Below are 18,948 nucleotides of genomic sequence, written 5' to 3' on the forward strand. Positions count from 1 at the left end.
TGGTGTTTCTGCCTCCTGAGCCGCCACAAGTTAATGTTTCACCAGAACTGCTGCCTGCTGTCCCCAGGAATCATCAGAGCATGACTGTCCCTCCGGCGGGCTTTTCCCCAATGTGTGGGTTGACCTTGACTTCAGGCTCTCTGACCACTCATTTTACAGCAGGATAAACCCAGCCCGGAGGGTGCAGCTCCAGGCCCCCAGTCTTGGCCAAGGGGCACGAAGCTTCCATGTCCCTGCTGGAGAAGCCTTAAGGTCCTGGTGGGGACAGGAGTAGGCAGCAGGAAGAGTCAGTCCACTGACCTGCCGAGGGTCCCCAGCCCCAGGCCTGCTCCTCTGAAACTCGGTTTTCCCTCCTGTCCAATGGGAGGGGAGAGAGTGGAGGGCCAGCTCAGACCTGAGAAGCAGGACTGAGCAATGGGGGGAGGGGCATTTTGACTCCCTGCTCTCCGCATGCTTCTGGGCTTTCCTGCCTGCAAGCCTTTGCATAGGGTTGCCCCTGCCTCCTGTTACGCCTTCTCCCTCTGCTTATCTGCCCCTTAAACACCTGAAGGAAGACCAAGCAGAGCCCACCACTTACTGGCTGAAAACTCCACCAGGTGCTCAGGTTAAACCCACCCTCCTTCCCACGGACCACACACCTATTTGTTGTTTCCCAAACACCCCATGTCCTTCCTACCCCAGGGCCCTTTTCCTTGCTGTGCCTGCTTTCTGTGACACCCGCCCGGCTTTCCCCAGGGTGCTCCTTCCCACCTTTGAGGTCTCAGCTCAATTATTGCCTCGCCAGAGAAACCTCCCTGCCCGGTCAGCAAACCTGGACACACAGGCCACTGGAATCTGGCCACAGCCCCAACATGTGATTCCGTTGCCCTCGGAACCATCTGAAATGTTATTTGACCCCCTGGCGGTAGACTGTCTCCGTCCCTCAAGGCTGTGAGCCCCATGAGGGTAGAGAAATGGTCCGCACTGTGACCCTAGCACGTAGTAGGACAGGAATCCATAATTCAGGAGGCCTCAGAGGAATAGTAGGGGCTTTATTCCAACCTTGCCCCTCCCCAGGTGCCCAGGCCCATCTAAGTCCCCACCCTACAGGGATTGCTCTGGTGGGCGATGAACAAGGATGATCTTTGGCCCATGGTTCCCTGGAAGAAGAACACACACAAGGAAGTGTTCAGGCACCAGGGACTTGCTCTGCTTGGGATGGCGGCCCCCCAACCCGGCCCCCATCTCACCATGGACATCTCATCTGGCTTCTGGAACGCAGGCTCACCCTGGTGGCACCTCACAGCCATTACCACAGACCCGCTGAGCAAAAAGGACACCAACAGATACACGGTCACTCCCACCCCTGGGTTCCTGGGCAACTCAGGCCCCAGTGTCACCTGGAGTGGAGGGGAGGAGCCCGGAGTCAGCCCTGGACCCCACCCCTCCCCAGGCTGAGATACCCTCAGGGCCCAGAACCTTTAAACCCCTTCCCAGGAAGCGCTCACTTCCCTCTCTGGTCGCTGCTCTCACTTTTTATTTTATTTTATTTATTTATTTTTAAAATATATTTTATTGCTTTTTTACAGAGAGGAAGAAAGAGGGATAGAGAGCTAGAAACATCGATCAGCTGCCTCCTGCACACCTCCCACTGGGGATGTGCCCGCAACCAAGGCACGTGTTCTTGACCAGAATCGAACCTGGGACCCTTTAGTCCGCAAGCCGACGCTCCATCCACTGAGCCAAACTGGTTAGGGCTGCTCTCACTTTTTAAAGTTCCTCCTTATCCTTTTGCTTGTGAACATATCTGTAAGGAATTCATTCCGTTTGCTGCCTCAGCTCAACAGTTTTCACTGCTCTCATGGGCCACTCCTAGGAGTTCTTACAAAGTGAGAAAAATCTAGAACTCCGTTTACAAACGCTGCAGCCTTCTGGTGATCATATGAAATGGGACACTCTGAGAAGATGGCTTATATCCTGTGACTTTAAGCAAAAGCTCATCACACTTGGTGCTTGCACTCTTCTTTGAACATTTCAGAGACAACATGGTAGTTTGAGTAACAAATTTTTCTAGATGCCTCTAAAAATTCTTGACCTCTGCCCTAACCGGTTTGGCTCAGTGGATAGAGCATCGGCTTGCGGACTGAAGGGTCCCAGGTTTGATTCCGGTCAAGGGCATGTACCTTGGTTGCGGCCACATCCCCAGTAGGAGGCGTGCAGGAGGCAGCTGATCGATGTTTCTCTCTCATCGATGTTTCTAACTCTCGATCCCTCTCCCTTCCTCTCTGTAAAAAAGCAATAAAATATGTTTTTAAAAAAATAAAAATAAAATAAAAATTCTTGACCTCTATTGAACCCCTGGGGTCCTGGATGGTCACACTGTACAATCTTCTCATCCTCGCGGCCTCCCCACTAGTATCCTACTCACAGTTCCAGCCACCTCACTCTTCCTTAAATGCACCAGGCACAGCCCTACCTCGGGGCCTTTGCACAGGCTGTGCCTACTACCTAGGCTGCTCTCCCCCTAGACAACTTTGTGGCTCCTCCCTCAACTCTTTCAATGGGAGACCTTCACTGGCCACTTTTGCAAAAATTTAAACCATTTGTACTCATACTCCAACCCTTTATTCTGTTCTATTTAGTTATTTTATAAACAAATATGGAATTTACTTGTAACCCATCTTCCAGCACAGCTGTGTCCCACAGGTTGTGACATACCTAGGCACTTAATAAATGTGCCTGAAATGAAGGCCTCAGAGCTTTCAGCAATACCAGGAGTGGAAGGGAGGGGTGCGGCCCTTTCGAGCACATTCTCAGGTCTGTGTCTCTCCCTGGAGGCCGGTCCCAGAACTGCAGCCGGTAACCTCAGCCATCTCTCCCCTCTCCCCACCGCTCCCTGCAAACTGCCCAGAAGCACAGAGCCACAGAGGTACAGTCAGTTGTGGCCAAGGGCACGGGAAGTGGGGCTCAAGTGCAGGGTCAAGGAGGTGGAACTCAGGTGGCAGGAATGGGAGGTGGGGATGAGCTCTGAGCTGGAGAGTCAGAATTGGGGTGTGGAATTGTCTCTGGTTGTGGGGCAGTGGGCACCCACCCTAAATTTGTGGAGCTGGAGCTGCACTGGAGGGTGGGGGTTACCTCTGAATGTAAGGGGCTGTGGCGGGGCAGGGGGCGGGGAGTCTGCCCCTGAACTAGGGGTTAGGCGGGGGGCTGGAGTGGTTGGTGGAGGGTTCCACTGAACTAGGAAAGGCTGTAGCTGGAGGGAAAAGGAGTCCAGGGTTTGGAAGTTTAGGTCTCAGGCTCCCTCCTAACATTGGAAAGCAAACACCAGAGGGCACAGGGAGAGGATGATGAGGAGCAAGGGTGGGGGACCCGGGCCCAGCCCCTCTCTGGATGCCTTCTTCCCTCTTACCTCAGAGAGTAAACCTGCTCCCGGGGGCCTGGAGGAGTTAGTGCACCACCTGAGTGCCCAGTGAGACATGAGTTGCCCTTGTACGGAGCTCTCTGTCTGAACCCACAGTGCAGGTTCCAGTCCAGGTTGCACTCTCGCAGCCCCCTCTCTTGCTTTGGGGCCCCAGAAGCTCTCTGGGTACAAGAAATGGCTGCAACCCAGGCAGCACTCTGGGTGACTCTTTCAAAACTTCTGGGACTCAAAGGATTTTTTGTCTGTGAAATGGACAGCTCTGGCAGGCAGCACCTCTGAGAGTTACACAGGTCTGCGCATGTGGGTGCACAGACCCCCTCAGAGCTCCCCAGAGAGGATCAGCCCTAATCTTCTGCAGGTATCTGGAAGGTCCTCATAGCCAAACTCAGAGTTTTTTGTTGTTTTATTTAAATATATTTTTATTGATTTCAGAGAGGAAGGGGGGGAGAGAGAGAGAGAGAGAGAGAGAGAGAGAGAGAGAGAGAGAGAGAGAGAGAGAGGGAGAGGGAGAGGGAGAGGGAGAGAGAAACAATAACGATGAGAGAGAATCATGGATTGGCTGCCTCCTGCACGCCCCACACTGGGGATCGAGCTCACAACCTGGGCATGTGCCCTGACCGGGAATTGAACCATGGTCCCTGGTTCATAGGTCAATGCTCAATTCTGGTCAGCATCAGAGTTCTAATGGGGAGGGGGTAGAGGCCTGGGCTCTGGGAATAGTCAGGGGATCAAAGCTCTGAAAAACTCTGCCCCCAACCTTGTTCCAGCTGCTCCTTGGCTCCTGATCCTCCCAGGCTCGGAGCCCTGGGGCCAGGCTGAGCGTGGGTAAATATTTCATGGGCCACCTCCTACAATTACTTCCTTCCCAGTTCCAGGCTGCTGGGCATCTTAGCTGCTTGCAAATTCATTCATCGACCCTGTCCACGCTGCCCTGAGTGGATCTTTGTGCTTCCTCTCTTACCTCCCAGATGGCAGAAATGTGGAAATAACATCCAGCACTAGGCTCAAGAGGGGTCTGGGTCCACATGCAGACCGACTTTTCTCTGTCCAGTCTCCCAGGCCCTGTGGGGATGACAGCTGAGCCAAGGAGAGGCATTGTGCCCTGGCCTGACTTTATCCCCATTTTACAGATGGGAAACTGAGGCCTGAGGTAACTAGGAAGGTGGGACGAGGGCCCCTCAAGGACCTCCAAGGAGTCAAGGACTAAAAGGCCAGCCTTCCAAACTGTCTCTCACCATCATTTGAGGAAGAATCCAGATGATGAGACTTTTTGCTGAAATGAGGATGACTCAGGGGACTTGAAGCCAAGCCAGGACTCTGGGGAGCTGAACGTTTTATTTTTTTATTTTTATTGATTTTTTACAGAGAGGAAGGGAGAGGGATAGAGAGAAACATCGATGAGAGAGGAACATCGATCAGCTGCCTCCTGCACACTCCCCAACGGGTATGTGCCCGCAACCAAGGTACATGCCCTTGACCGGAATCGAACCCGGGACCTTTAAGTCCGCAGGCTGACGCTCTATCCACTAAGCCAAACCGGTTAGGGCGGAGCTGAACTTTTAAAGTGCACTGAGGAAGCCCAGCCTGTGTGGCTCAGTGGTTGAGTATTGACCCATGAACCAGGAGGTCACAGTTCCATTCCTTGTCAGGACACATGCCTGGGGTTGCTGGCTCAATCCCCAGTAGGGGGCATGCAGGAGGCAGCCGATTGATGATTTTTGCTCATCATTGATGTTTCTATCTCTCTCTCCCTCTTCCTTCCTCTCTGAAATCAATAAAAACTTACTTTTTAAAAAATTTAAAGTGAACTGAGGAAAACTAGTGCTTCTTGAAGAGGAGGTAGTGGAGGACACAAGCTCTGCTGAGTGCCTGGCACAGAGTAGGCAGGAGCTCGTGAGCTACCGGAGAGCTGACCAAAGGTAAAGTGGGTTTCTTTCCATTTTTATTTTTATGAAGTTTTTTTTTTTTAATTGATGAGAGAGAGAGAGAGAGAGAGAGAGAGAGAGAGAGAGAGAGAGAGAGAGAGAGAGAGATGTGTTGTTCAACTCATTTATACATTCACTGGTTGATTCTTGTATGTGCCCTGACTGGGGATCGAACACACAACCTTGGCATATGGGGACTACACTCTAACCAACTGAGCTACCCAGCCAGGGCTCAGAGCTATTTCTATGTACTGTGCCACAAGTCCTAGGCCAGGAGGCCGGCATGGGCCAAGCCAACTGGTTCTAATCCAGCTCTGGCACAGGCTTGGAGACTAGCATAAGCCTCAGTTTCCTGAGCTATAAAATAGGGATAAATAAGGTGCTTTCTGAGTGAAGCCCTTGTCTGCAAAAAGCGTCATATGTGTGGTGGCCTCCACTCTGATATTACAGGTTTGGGGCAGGTGCACAGGTCAGAGAGAGTGATGGTTTTGTGGGAGGGGAGGCAATGCAAGAGTCCAACTCCTATGGAATCACTACTGCACACCTGAAACTAATGTAATATTGTATGTCCACTATAAAATAAATCTTACTAAAAAGTTCAGTTCTGTACCCTTGGAACAGTCAGACAATCGGGCACCAGGAGCTTCTCCTGGGAGCCATAGATGCTTAGTGACCAGGAAATGAGCCTTTGTCTCCCTTCCCATGGCCCTGCGTCCTCCTTCCCTTGGGGGCTGGCTAATAGGAACAGCTTTAAAATGGAACCTCAAACTGGATATGAGGCAGCCACAGCTTCTCACTGGCTCAGGTCAGGCTGGAGTTGCAGAAGTGGCATCCTCAGGGCTAGAGTGGGGGCGGTGGAGGGGTGGGGGTGCTGCAGCTGTTCTCATGACCCCCCACCTTGCTTCTGGGGGGAGTAGCCCTTCTGGGGGCGGGCGCCTGGCAGACCAGCCTGGCCGACGAAAGGGCCCAGACACCAGGTGTATGCTGGGCAGTATGGCCCCGCCCCCCCTGCCAGCTTTCTAGAGGCCCATCTTCTTCCTTACCTGCTCTTACCTGTAGGGGTGTCAGCAGCAGCAGAGAAATTCACATCAGTTTGCAGCAGCAGCAGAGCCAGCAATAGAAGGGCGGCAGCAGCTGGGAGCCGGCCATTCCTGCGTGGGGAGGGTGAAGGGCGGGCTCTGCACAGGTGTGATGTGTGGCCAGGTGGCTGTTTTTTTACACCTGCCCAGGGGAGAGGTGGAGGCGGGGCCTCAGGACACAGGGTCTATGGGTGCTACCGTTTCCCAGGGCTGCCATACCTGCCCCCCCCTCCACCTGGCCCCCATCTCGCCTAAAAATCCTGCCTGAACCATGACCAAGAAGCCCTCAAATTCTGTGCATCCCTGCAGGACCCCCCCTGCTCCTTTCAGTTCCCCTCCCCACAGCAGCCCCCACCCACTCTGTGGCCCCTTCCATAGCTGCCTGAACCCATGCTACCATCCCCTTTGCCACTCCTCCAAGCAGGCCGCTCCCTCTGGGTGCTTATAGCCCCCTCCCCCCTCCCTGCCCTGTCCCTGACCCCACAGGCTAGGAACATCTGTGTTCAGCTCTCTCTCACCCAGACTGGAGCCCCTTGCGGGTGAGCCCAGCCTCCCACCAAATTAGTACCTGGCTGGAAACCCCTAGCATTTTGTGAATAAGGCACCATGCATTCACCCATAGGGTTTTCTATGGCCGAGGGACTAGGGCCCAGACACTGGCTTCTGGAGTGTGTCAGGGACACCTTCCATCTGGAACTGACTGAACACTGCCCCACTAGTCATGGACAGATTCTATGGCCATATGGAGGCCCCTGACCTCCAAGAAGGCTTGGGTCCCTCTCCCAGATGTTGCAGACCGGGTGTAAGCTGACAGAGTCCTTGCACCTGAAGGGACTGATAAGATTCAGTCCCCTGCCCACACAGTGTTCCCTGACTTGTTTGGATGGCGATTTCCAATTGTCAGCAGAATGAGAGCAACTGTCCTAGCTGTTTGGCTCAGTGGATAGAGCGTTGGCCTGCGGACTGAAGGGTCCCAGGTTCGATTCCGGTCAAGGGCATGTACCTTGGTTGCAGGCGTATCCCCAGTAGTGGGTGTGCAGGAGGCAGCTGATTGATGTTTCTCTCTCATCGATGTTTCTAACTCTCTCTCCCTCTCCCTTCCTCTCTGTAAAAAATCAATAAAATATATTAAAAAAAAAAAAAAAAAGAATGAGAGCAACCTTTCATGGCTTCCCAGAAGTCTGTAACTATTTACTGAGATTTGCTGTACCGAGAATTTGCCCTCCTGCTTTATCTCTCCCTTAGAGATTAAGAACAAAGAGTGAGTTCCTTTGAACTGCCCTCCCAGTCAGTGTTTGTGTATAAAAGGTATTGTGCAGTTAATAAAGCTGCTGCAGTCTGTCAATGGCTTGCAGCCCTCCCGATCCCACTTTCTTGTCTTTCTTTTCTTAATTCCCACCTCCCTACCTCAGCCCGGTTCACCTGTCAGGCCGGCCCTGACAATTGGCGCCCGAACAGGGACCTGAGGACTTGGGAAGCAGACGGTGAGGAACTCCTCCAGGTAAAGAGTGCACTCTGAATATTGAGGTAAGAGAGGAGAAACTTCTTAGTATAAGAGTCGGGAGTAAAGCATGGGACAGCTAGAATCTAGGGAAAGTGCCCTTTATGGGCAAATGTTAAAGTCTATGCTCAACAGTAGAGGAACTAAGGTTAGTGACGAGCAGGTAGAAAATTTTTTAAAATTCATTCAGGAAGTCTGCCCTTGGTTTCCTGAGGAAGGGACCGTTAATTTAGAGACATGGCAGAAAGTTGGAGAACGAATGCGTAATCATTATAAAGCCTTTGGGCCAACTAAGACCCCGGTTGATACATTTTCCTTATGGAATTTGGTATGGGATTGTTTAGATCCCAGGTGTGACCATAATCATCCATCTCTTAAACTAGGAAAAAAGGAGAAGGATTCTTCTTCCCAGAATTCTTTACAAGCTAATGATAAGGAAAAGGAGTGTGATGGCATAAAAAAGGGGTCTAAAAAAGATTGTATATTAAAAAGGAAAAATTGCCCTGACCGGTTTGGCTCAATGGCTAGAGCGTCAGCCTGCGGACTGAAGGGTCCCAGGTTCGATTCCGGTCAAGGGCATGTACCTTGGTTGCGAGCACATCCCCAATGGGGAGTGTGCAGGAGGCAGCTGATCGATGTCTCTCTCTCATCGATGTTTCAAACTCTCTATCTCTCTTCCTTCCTCTCTGTAAAAAATCAATAAAATATATATATTTAAAAAAAAAAAAAGGAAAAATGTAAATTTTGAAGACAAATTAAATCCCCAAGATGAGGAGGATCTTGAGGGAGCTGCTGCCCATTATCATGATGATAATGCGAATGTTGTTCAGGCAAAAGAGGAGGAAGAATATTTTTCTGCCGGAACTGAAGAGGGTAGTGATATAGAAGATGTGTTGGAACACCTTTTAGAAGCATTAAGGCATCTTGGTAAGAAGAAGAGATGCCGCGGGGGCAGTCCCGCCGTTCCCTGCTGCCTCGTGCAGCACCAGTTCCTCTTTCCCCGCTCCAGATGGCCCTGCGGGAGGCGCGAAAAGTGGTGAGGAACTAGGCATTCGCGCTTTCCCCGTATGGAACGGGTGAACCCTAACACGGGACGGCTGAGCGTACTTATGACCCGCTTCCTTTTAAAACCCTGAAGGAGTTAAAAACAGCCTGTGCTCAGTATGGGCCCACTTCCCCTTATACTTTAACTGTTTTGGAAACTATAGCCTCGGAGGCTCTCCCACCCAATGATTGGAGAGCTATTGCCAAGGCTTGTTTATCAGGAGGGGATTATCTCTTGTGGAAATCAGAATATGATAAAAAGGCTAAGGAACAAGCTGCTAGTAATCGAGCTGCCCAGATTAATATTCCTTATGAAATGCTGGTAGGAGAGGAAGCCTATGCTGATACCCATAATCAAATGCAATACCCCCAGGAAGCTTATGGGCAAATTAATGGACCTGGGACTAGAGCCTGGAAGAAGTTACCCACCTCTGGTCAGAAAACAGAGGAACTCTCAAAGATTATTCAAGGGCCAGATGAAAAGTATCAGGATTTTGTCTCTCAGCTACTACAGGCTGTTGGCCGGGTAGTGGTGGATGGAGAAGCCGGCATGTTAATAGTCAAACAGTTGGCATATGAAAATGCCAACACTGCCTGTCAAGCTGCACTGCGGCCCTATCAAAGAAAAGGGACTCTCTCAGATTGTATCCGCATTTGCGCAGACATTGGCCCCTTGTATATGCAAGGAGTCGCCATTGCGGCCGCATTGAAGGGAACCACCATTGAAGGAATTCTTCAGCCACAGTTTAGCAAAGTGTTTCACTTGTGGAGGGGCAGGACACATGGCAAGGCAGTGTCCCTCTAGCGAAGGGATTAATAAAGGAAATAGCAGAGGTCCCAAACAACCTGGAGTATGCCCAAAATGTAAAAGAGGAAAGCATTGGGCAAATGAGTGTAAATCCAGGACAGATGCCCAAGGAAATTCCTTGTCTCAACAGCAGTTGGGAAACTCCTGAAGGGGGCCAGCCCAGCCCCAGCAAATAATCAGGGCACTATCTGTTTACCCTCCTGTCCCTGCACCACCTCAGGGCCAGCTGGCTGCGCAGCTCCCAGCTTGCCCCAGGGGGCAAAACAGATACTAGAGTTATTCCGAGCAACCCCCAGAAGTGCCGGATTGGACCTTGGATCCACAGGGCGACATGTATTAACTCCAGAATTGGGACCGCAGGCCATCCCTACAGGAGTGTATGGACCTACTCCTAAAGGGATGTTTGGCCTTTTACTAGGAAGAAGCAGTTTAACTATGAAGGGGTTACAAGTTTTTCCAGGGGTAATTGATGCAGATTATGAAGGGGAAATCAAAATTATGGCATCTGCCCCAGAAATATCATCACCATCACTTCAGACATAAAAATTGCTCAATTAATTTTGCTCCCAGTGCCTGTCACAGGCAATCTACTTTCCACAGAGTATCGGGGAGCCAGGGGTTTTGGTTCCCCGGACAAGGCATATTGGATACAAGCCATTTCTCACACAAGACCTGAAAGAACCTTACTTATACAAGGGAAAATATTTACAGGGATTTTGGATACAGGGGCAGATATTTCTGTCATAAGCATGACACACTGGCCTAAACAGTGGCCCTATAGAGAAGCTTTGACACAACTTCAAGGAATAGGTCAGACCAACTCTCCTTTACAGAGTTCACAAATGTTAGAGTGGCAAGACAATGAAGGTCACTCTGGGTTATTTCGGCCATATGTCTTGCCAGGGATCCCTGTGAATTTATGGGGATGAGACATTCTATCGGCCCTGGGTGTTGCCCTTGTTACCACCTCAGCTCAGGGAAATTTTTAGGGGGGGTCGTTATTCCTCCTGTTATCCACACAGCTGACAAGATATCTTGGAAGTCAGATGACCCTGTGTGGGTAGAGCAGTGGCCCCTCTCCAAAGAAAAAATACAAGCTGCTCATGAGTTGGTACAGGAGCAACTCCGACTAGGGCATATAGAAGAGACTACCAGTCCTTAGAATACTTCTATCTTTATCATAAAAAAGAAATCAGGAAACTGGCGCCTTTTACAAGATCTAAGGGTGATAAATAAGACTATAGAGATTATAGGACCTTTACGGCCTGGTCTCCCTTCCTCTGTAGCAATCCCTAATGGGATGAAGCTATTAGTACTAGATTTAAAGGATTGTTTTTTTACCATTCCTCTAGACCCCTCTGATTGCAAACACTTTGCATTCAGTGTCCCATCTACTAATTTTCAGGAACCCCTGCGCCGCTATCATTGGAAGGTATTACCTCAGGGAATGGCTAACAGCCCTACCCTGTGTCAAAAGTTTGTTAGGTAATTCGAGGAGTTCGAGAGAAACATTCACAGGCGTATATCATACACTATATAGATGACATTCTTTTAGCTCACTACATAGAATGTCAATTAGAAAAAGTATATGATGACATACAACAGGCTCTTCTTAAATCTGGATTCATTATTGCACCAGAAAAGGTGCAGAGACAAGACCCTTACCTATATCTTGGACATATTATAGAAGGAAGAAAAATTCGTCCTCAAAAAATTCAACTCAGAATAGACAAGCTAGAGACTCTAAATGATTTCCAAAAATTTTTAGGGGATGTCAACTGGATTAGGCCCACTTTGGGCATAACCACTAATGACCTTAAACCTTTATTTGATACTAGTGGCCCAGTGCACAAAATTCGTGTACATTAAAAGGGGATTAATTAGAGGAAATAATTTAATATTGCTATTTGCTCTTTCTCTATAATAGAAGTGTCAGAGATGAAAGAAAATTAGTAAAATGTATATAAAAACCTTCCTCCTGTCAGAGTCTGGGGCACACCACGGGACCCAGAGTCAAGTCCCTGCCCACCCACATGCGCCTCAAAATTGTGTGAGACCCAGACCTGGCCAGCCCCTGCCCCATTTGGCTAGATCCAGACCTGGGCAGTTCCACCCTTGTCAAGCCCTACTGGTTAGGGGACGTAGCCTCAGGTCCCCTGGCCCGGTGCTAGGACGGCGGGTGTGGCCTGAGGTCCCCCAGCCCAGACTGGGGTGGGGGGCATGCCTTGAGGTCCCCCCATCAAGCCCTGCCAGGTGGGGGATATGGCCTGAGAACCCCTGTCAAGCTCCACTGGGTGGGGGGCATGGCCTGAGGTCCTCCATCAAACCCCACCAGGCAGGGGCGGGTGGCAGCCTCAGGTCCCCCAGCCCGGCACTGGAAGGGGGGCACAGCCTCAGGTCCCACGTCAAGCCCCACCGGCAGGGGGGTGCAGCCTCAGGTTCCCCGTCAAGCCCCACTGGGCAGGGGGTGCGGCCTGAGTTCCCCTAACCTAGCACTGGGGGTGCACCTTGAGATCCCCTGTCAATCCCCGCTGGGTGGGGAGCATGGCCTCAGGTCACCTGGCCCAGTGCTGGGGCAGGGGATGCAGTCTGAGGTCCCCCGACCTGGTGCCAGGGTGGGGGACGCGGCCTGAAGTCCCCTGTCAAGCCCCACCTGGTGGGGGGCATGGCCTGAGGTCCCCTGGCCTGGCGCCAGGGTGGGGGGCATGGCCTGAGGTCCCCCAGCCTGATGCCAGGGCGGGGGCCGCAGCCTGAGGTTCCCTGTCAGGCCCTACAGGAGCAGGGGAGAGCATAGCCTCAGGTCCCTGCTGATTGCTCATTAAGGCTCCTTATGGGAACTTGGCTTCAGCTGTGGGTGCAGCCATCTTTGTGATGGAGTGATGATCAATTAGCATATTATCTCTTTATTAGATGGGATTCTTCCTGGGCTAGCGATCCGCTGGCCCCTCGTCAGCTCACTCCTGCAGCTCGTAAGGCTATCTGCCAAATAGAGGCAGCCTTACAGAAACAATTTGTACAAAAAGTTGATTACTCACAACCATGGCTGTATTTAGTATTAGCTACGCCAGTATATCCTACTGGCCTTTATGGCAACAGGGACCTTTGGAGTAGATCCATCAATAACATAAACATGCTATTGCTCACTGTTTACAAAAAGGTAGTTTATCCTTACTCAGAGGCAGTAGCAGATCTTATTTTTACAGGACGTCTCAGATCTCTAGAACTTTTTGGACAAGAGCCCCATACCATCGTGGTACCCTATAAAGCTCCACAAAGGCAATGGCTATGTCATATAGATAATAAATAGCCCCTTTCGCTCCTAGTGGACTCTCATTACCCATCTAATAAGCTCATACAATTTTTTTTTTATTGATTTTTTTTTACAGAGAGGAAGGGAGAGGGATAGAGAGTTAGAAACATCAATGAGAGAGAAACATTGATCAGCTGCCTCCTGCACACCTCCCACTGGGGATGTGCCCGCAACCAAGGTACATGCCCTTGACCAGAATCGAACCTGGGACCCTGGAGTCCGCAGGCCGATGCTCTATCCACTGAGCCAAACCGGTCAGGGCAAGCTCATACAATTTTTTACAGAACATTCCTTCATTTTCCCCAGAGTAGTCAATGCTCAACCAATTCCTCATGCAGTTTTGGTGTTTACTAATGGTTCCAGCAATGGCACAGCTGCCCTAGTTATCAATAATCAACCCTTTGTTTTTCAGACTAACCACAATTCAGCACAACGCATAGAACTCGAAGCAGTACATCAGGCGTTATGCAAACTTTCCACTCAATCTTTTAACCTTTACTCAGATTCTCATTATATTGTAAATATTATGATTCACTTAGAAACTGCTAATTTACATGACACTGACCGATCCGAGGTAATTATTCTCTTACCACAGGTCCAAGCTTTACTCAGGAAATGTTCTCACCCCTGTTTCTTTGGCCATATACGAGCTCATATGGATTTGCCCGGATCTCTTTCTATAGGAAATACTTATGCTGACCACCTTACTAGAACTGCCTATCTAGCATTATCCCCTTTAATATATATATTTTATTGTTTTTTTACAGAGAGGAAGGGAGAGGGAGAGGGAGTCAGAAACATCGATGAGAGAGAAACATCAATCAGCTGCCTCCTGCACACTCCCTACTGGGGATGTGCCCGCAACCAAGGTACATGCCCTTGACCAGAATCGAACCTGGGACCCTTGAGTCCACAGGCCGATGCTCTATCCACTGAGCCAAACCGGTCAGGGCGCATTATCCCCTTTAGATGCAGCCAAAGCCTCACATTCTCTCCATCATCAAAATGCCGCTGGCCTGCGTCAGCAGTTTCGAATCACAAGGGAACAGGATCGACAAATTATTAAACTTAAACTCTGTCCTCAATGCCCACTAACCACATTCATTCCTCCCACAGAAGGGGTCAATCCGCCAGGCCAACTATGGCAGATGGATGTAACCCATATTCCATCTTTCGGGAAACAAGCTTATGTCCATGTTTCAATTGACACTTTTTCTGGTTTCATTTTTGCGTCCCCTCGTACAGGAGAAGCCGCTAAAGGTGTTATTGCTCACTGTTTACAAGCCTTTACTTTCCTAGGCATCCCCCACACCATCAAGACTGACAATAGTCCAGCCTATACAAGTACGACATTCCAAAGGTTTTGTACTACTTTTCGAATCCAGCATAAAACAGGCATCCCATACAATCCTCAAGGGCAGGGAATAGTTGAGCGAGCTCATCAGACTTTGCAAAGGCAAATTGAAAAAATAAAGAAGGGGGAGTATGTAGATACCCCTGCTAATATACTTAACAGAGCTCTTTATTTCCTTAATTTTTTAAATGGCGATGCTCAGGGCAAAACTGCAGCGGAACAACAGTGGTCCTCCCTGTCCAGATACCATCCTCGGGTACAGTGGAAGGACTTACTTACAGGACAATGGCATGGCCCCCACCCTGTTCTGATATGGGCTCGGGGGGTCTGTTTGTGTATTTCCTGAAGGGGACTCTGAACCCCGTTGGATCCCCAGCTGCTATGTCCGGCCCTTTCAAGGTCAAGATGGAGGACGAAGTGGTGGAACAAGAGCTCACTCCACCATTCAAGAGGCTACGGATCTGTCCACTGGCGCCTGTGCCGCCACCGCCGCCACGGAGATCACGGGCGACTCGGAGGGCATCTCCACCAACTTGGGGGCAGCTGAAGAAGCTGACAGCGGAGGCCGAGGCCATGATCATTCGCCAAAAGACACAACGAACCGCTGAGACTTTGTTTCTTGCCATGCTTTCAATTGTGGCTGTTCAGGTCTGTGCTGCCCAGACTCCATACTGGGCATACATTCCACATGCGCCTTTTCTTAGGGCCGTTACTTGGGATGACCCCAGCGTTCCCATTTATGTTAATGATACAGATATCATGGGCCACCCAAGCGCGGATCATCTCACTCCTCAATGGGTGGGAGATTATAGATATGAGGGAAGGTCAACCAGGGTTCCCATATGTTTCACAGCCATTAAATATTGGAATAACTGTCTTACTGTAGAACCTTCACCAAGGTATACCCATGGCATTAGCAGAGGTGGAGATCCTGAAGAGTATGAGGGGTGGATCCAAGGAGAATGGTTCCTTACTATATATGGCCTGCCTGACATTACCCGTTCTGTCTCTCAGGGAGCCCAACCCAAGTTGCCTCCATGTTTGTACAGTGAATACAAGCCATTTCTGAAGTATCCCCCATGACGGCGGCGCCATTATGAGTTGGCTGTGGTACATACTCCCATCAACAATTCCTTTCAGTTACTTGACTGGTCCTATCCCAACCCGCTATCTGCCGTGTTTCCCCGAAAATAAGACAGTGTCTTATATTAATTTTTGCCCCCAAAGACACGCTAGGTCTTATTTTCAGGGGATGTCTTATTTTTCCATGAAGAAGAATACGGTACACATTTATTGTTAAATGAAAATAAAGGAAATTTATTACCTATATACGGTACGGTAGTACAGTAGTTGTCAACACAAACCAGACAAACTGTGAATCCTACAGTATCAAGAATTTACTCATTTACTCAATGACAATCATGTCATCATCTTCTGGAACATCATCATAACAATCCAATTCCTGAATTTCCTGGTGAATTTCTTGTGACTCCATTTCTTTCAGAATCAGTGGACCAAATCTCTCATGTTTAGGAATAGCACTGTCTTTAAATGAGTACTTCTTGTCAAGGTAGCCTGCTCGCAGTGCATTTGCAATGCAACTGTCAGTGATTTTCTCCCATGAATTCTTCACCCAAGTCACAACTTCTTGCAGTTTAGGTTTCACAAAGTTTCCACGCTGATTTCTCTCCATTCTATTTTCAATGTAGTCATTAATTTCCATGTGCAAATTGTCTTTGAATGGTTTGTTTATTGCAATATCAAGAGTCTGGAGATAGGCCGTCATTCCTGCGGGAATCGTTATCTGATCTATTTTTCTTTCATGAAGAAATGTCTTCATGTCTTTAGCACGGTGAGTGCTGGCTGCATCCCAGACCAGCAGACCTCTTTGGCTCCCTCGCATAACAAGCGGCAGCATTAAATCGACCCACTTCCTTATAACTGCTTGTGTGGCCCAGGCTTTTTCAGTTTCAAGAATAAAAACGCCCAAAACACGTTCAATCTTTTCCTTCTTGCCCTTAGAAATGATTAAAAGTGGGATTTTAGTGCCATCCAGACGAATTGCCAAAATACAGGAAACACGTGCACTTTCGTAAGCAGTGGAGGGAATGTACGCTAAGGAGGCACCCCGCTGTTCAATAGTTGTTTGAGATGATTGGCCCATAAACATTGCAGTTTCATCCATAGCAATCATGTTGGAAAGATTGTATTTAGAGAAGTCAGCATCATCAATAAAGTGCTCGCTTAATAACTTGAGTATCTTCCAACCTAAACAATGTTGTAGATCTTCTTAAAGACAGTTCACTTCGCTGAAGGAAATTATCCAGCCAGTGTTGTGATGCTTTGAAGTCTTTGGGGGCTATGTCAAACTGTGGTGCCATTGCAAGGGCAAATTCTTGAATCTGAGCCCTATTCACAACCAAAGCCTTTGCTCTCCTGTCAACAACCCATTCACAGATCAGGTCTTCCAGCTCGGAAAATAATGGTTGCTGACATGATCCACACTTGCGCTTTTTAGCATTTCCCTTGTCCACTTGTTCAATGAGGTTACCATACTCTGCTCGCCATTTTCGGACCAATCGGATACTCAACATCTTCTCTTTGCAGAAAGCAGTAAGATTTTGGCCCCAAGAGTCTTCCACGATTCCTTTCTTGTACTCCACGGAGTAGCTTTTTCTTTTTGCGCTCATTTCTAGGGGTAAAAAAAAAAAAAGGAATTGGGGTATCAAGGTGGGGGGAGGGGGATCACTCAAAATGACAAAGGGGGGATCAGAGGGGGGAATCAAAATGGCACAGGAGAATCAGAGGGGGGATTACCATTTTAGTAACCCCTTTTGATCCTCCTGTGTCATTTTTTTAAAAAATATATTTCTTTATTGATTTCAGAGAGGAAGGGAGAGGAATAGAGAGATAGAAACATCAATGATGAGAGAGAATCATTGATCGGCTGCCTCCTGCACGCCCCCTACTGGGGATTGAGCCCACAACCCGGGCATGTGCCCTTGGCCAGAATCGAACCTGGGACCCCTCAGTCCGCAGGCCGACGCTCTATCCACTGAGCCAAACCGGCCAGGGCCTCCTGTGTCATTTTGATTGCCCCCTCTGATCCTCCTGTGTCATTTTAAGTGATCCCCCTCCCCCCACCCCTGTGCCACTGAACACCTTCACCAGACATCCCCCCTACCCCTTTATCAGACATTTACCCCCTGGGGCCTGCCTGGGGACTGTCACTGGGCTTGCTGGGGCCTGGATCTGGGCTGGAGCAGGGTCTGCCACTGACTGAGAACCTTCAGTCATCATGAAGGCAGCCGTGAGCATCAGGTAGTGTCACCAGAGACAGACCAGCACTCACCACCTTCGCTGCGTCCAGTCCGCTCTAATCCTCCTGTTCTACACGCATTTGCGAAAGTCTCCTCCTCTCTCCCGCCCCACGCTCACCACTCACTCCGACCTCCGCTCCGCCTCCACACAGCAGTGACGTCAGGACTCCGCGTAATGTCACTGGTTGCTAGACGCCAGTCGGGGCGGCCCTAGCGACCAGTTTACGGTAAAATAATTTTCATTCTGAGACAGAGCCCGGGGCCCTTATTTTCGGGGGATGCCTTATATTTCACTCAGAAGGAAACCTGTACGTAGGTCTTATTTTCGGAGGATGTCTTATTTTCGGGGAAACACGGTAGCAGAAGTAGTTTTAAGGCTAGAGAGACCCCTGGAGGCTAGGTAGATGAGATACTCACCACCTTACGGGGAGGAGTACAGCTAGAAATATTTAAGCTTATGGCCGCCCTGGGCGACATTTCTTTGCATCATGATAATCTTACAGTGATCACGGGTCTGACTGCCTGTGTACCTCCTCCTTATGTTCTCCTCATTGGAATTGTAGGTATTGTATTTAAGGGCAACATGTATGCAATCTCTTGTAATCATTGCAATTTGTCTAATTGTGTGTCTAGATACAACTTTGGTTATGAGGTGGTTGTATTACATCAACCTTCCTTTGTCATGCTCCCAGTTAATGTTACTGGACCTTGGTACAGGGATACAGACTCCCAGGTTTTAAAAGAATTGAACAATTTACTAAGCCGCCCTAGGAGATTCATTGGAATGCTTATTGCTGGCCTCGTGGCTCTAGTCTCCCTCATTGCTACTGCCATGACTGCAGCCATAGCTTTAACCCAAGAAATACACACAGCGCATTTTGTGGATAGCTTGGCGAAGAACGTTTCGGATGCCTTAGGAGCTCAAGAGCTCATAGATAAGAAAATAGAACAAAGGCTCAATGCACTGGAAGAGGCTGTACTCCTTATAGGAGATCAAATGTACAGCTTGAAAGTACGTTCCGCCCTCCGGTGTCATGCTGAGTTTAGTTGGATTTGTGTCACCCCTAAGAAATATAATGGTACTGTGTAGAAATGGGATCAAGTACGCAACCGCCTGTTAGGAGTTTGGGATCAGAACAACTTTACTTTGGATATCAGTAGATTACACGGGGAGATTCAAGCTATTAATGATGCAGGCTCTGCTCTG

Source organism: Plecotus auritus (genome assembly GCF_963455305.1).
Source record: "Plecotus auritus genome assembly, chromosome: 6".
NCBI classification, from domain to species: Eukaryota; Metazoa; Chordata; class Mammalia; order Chiroptera; family Vespertilionidae; genus Plecotus; species Plecotus auritus.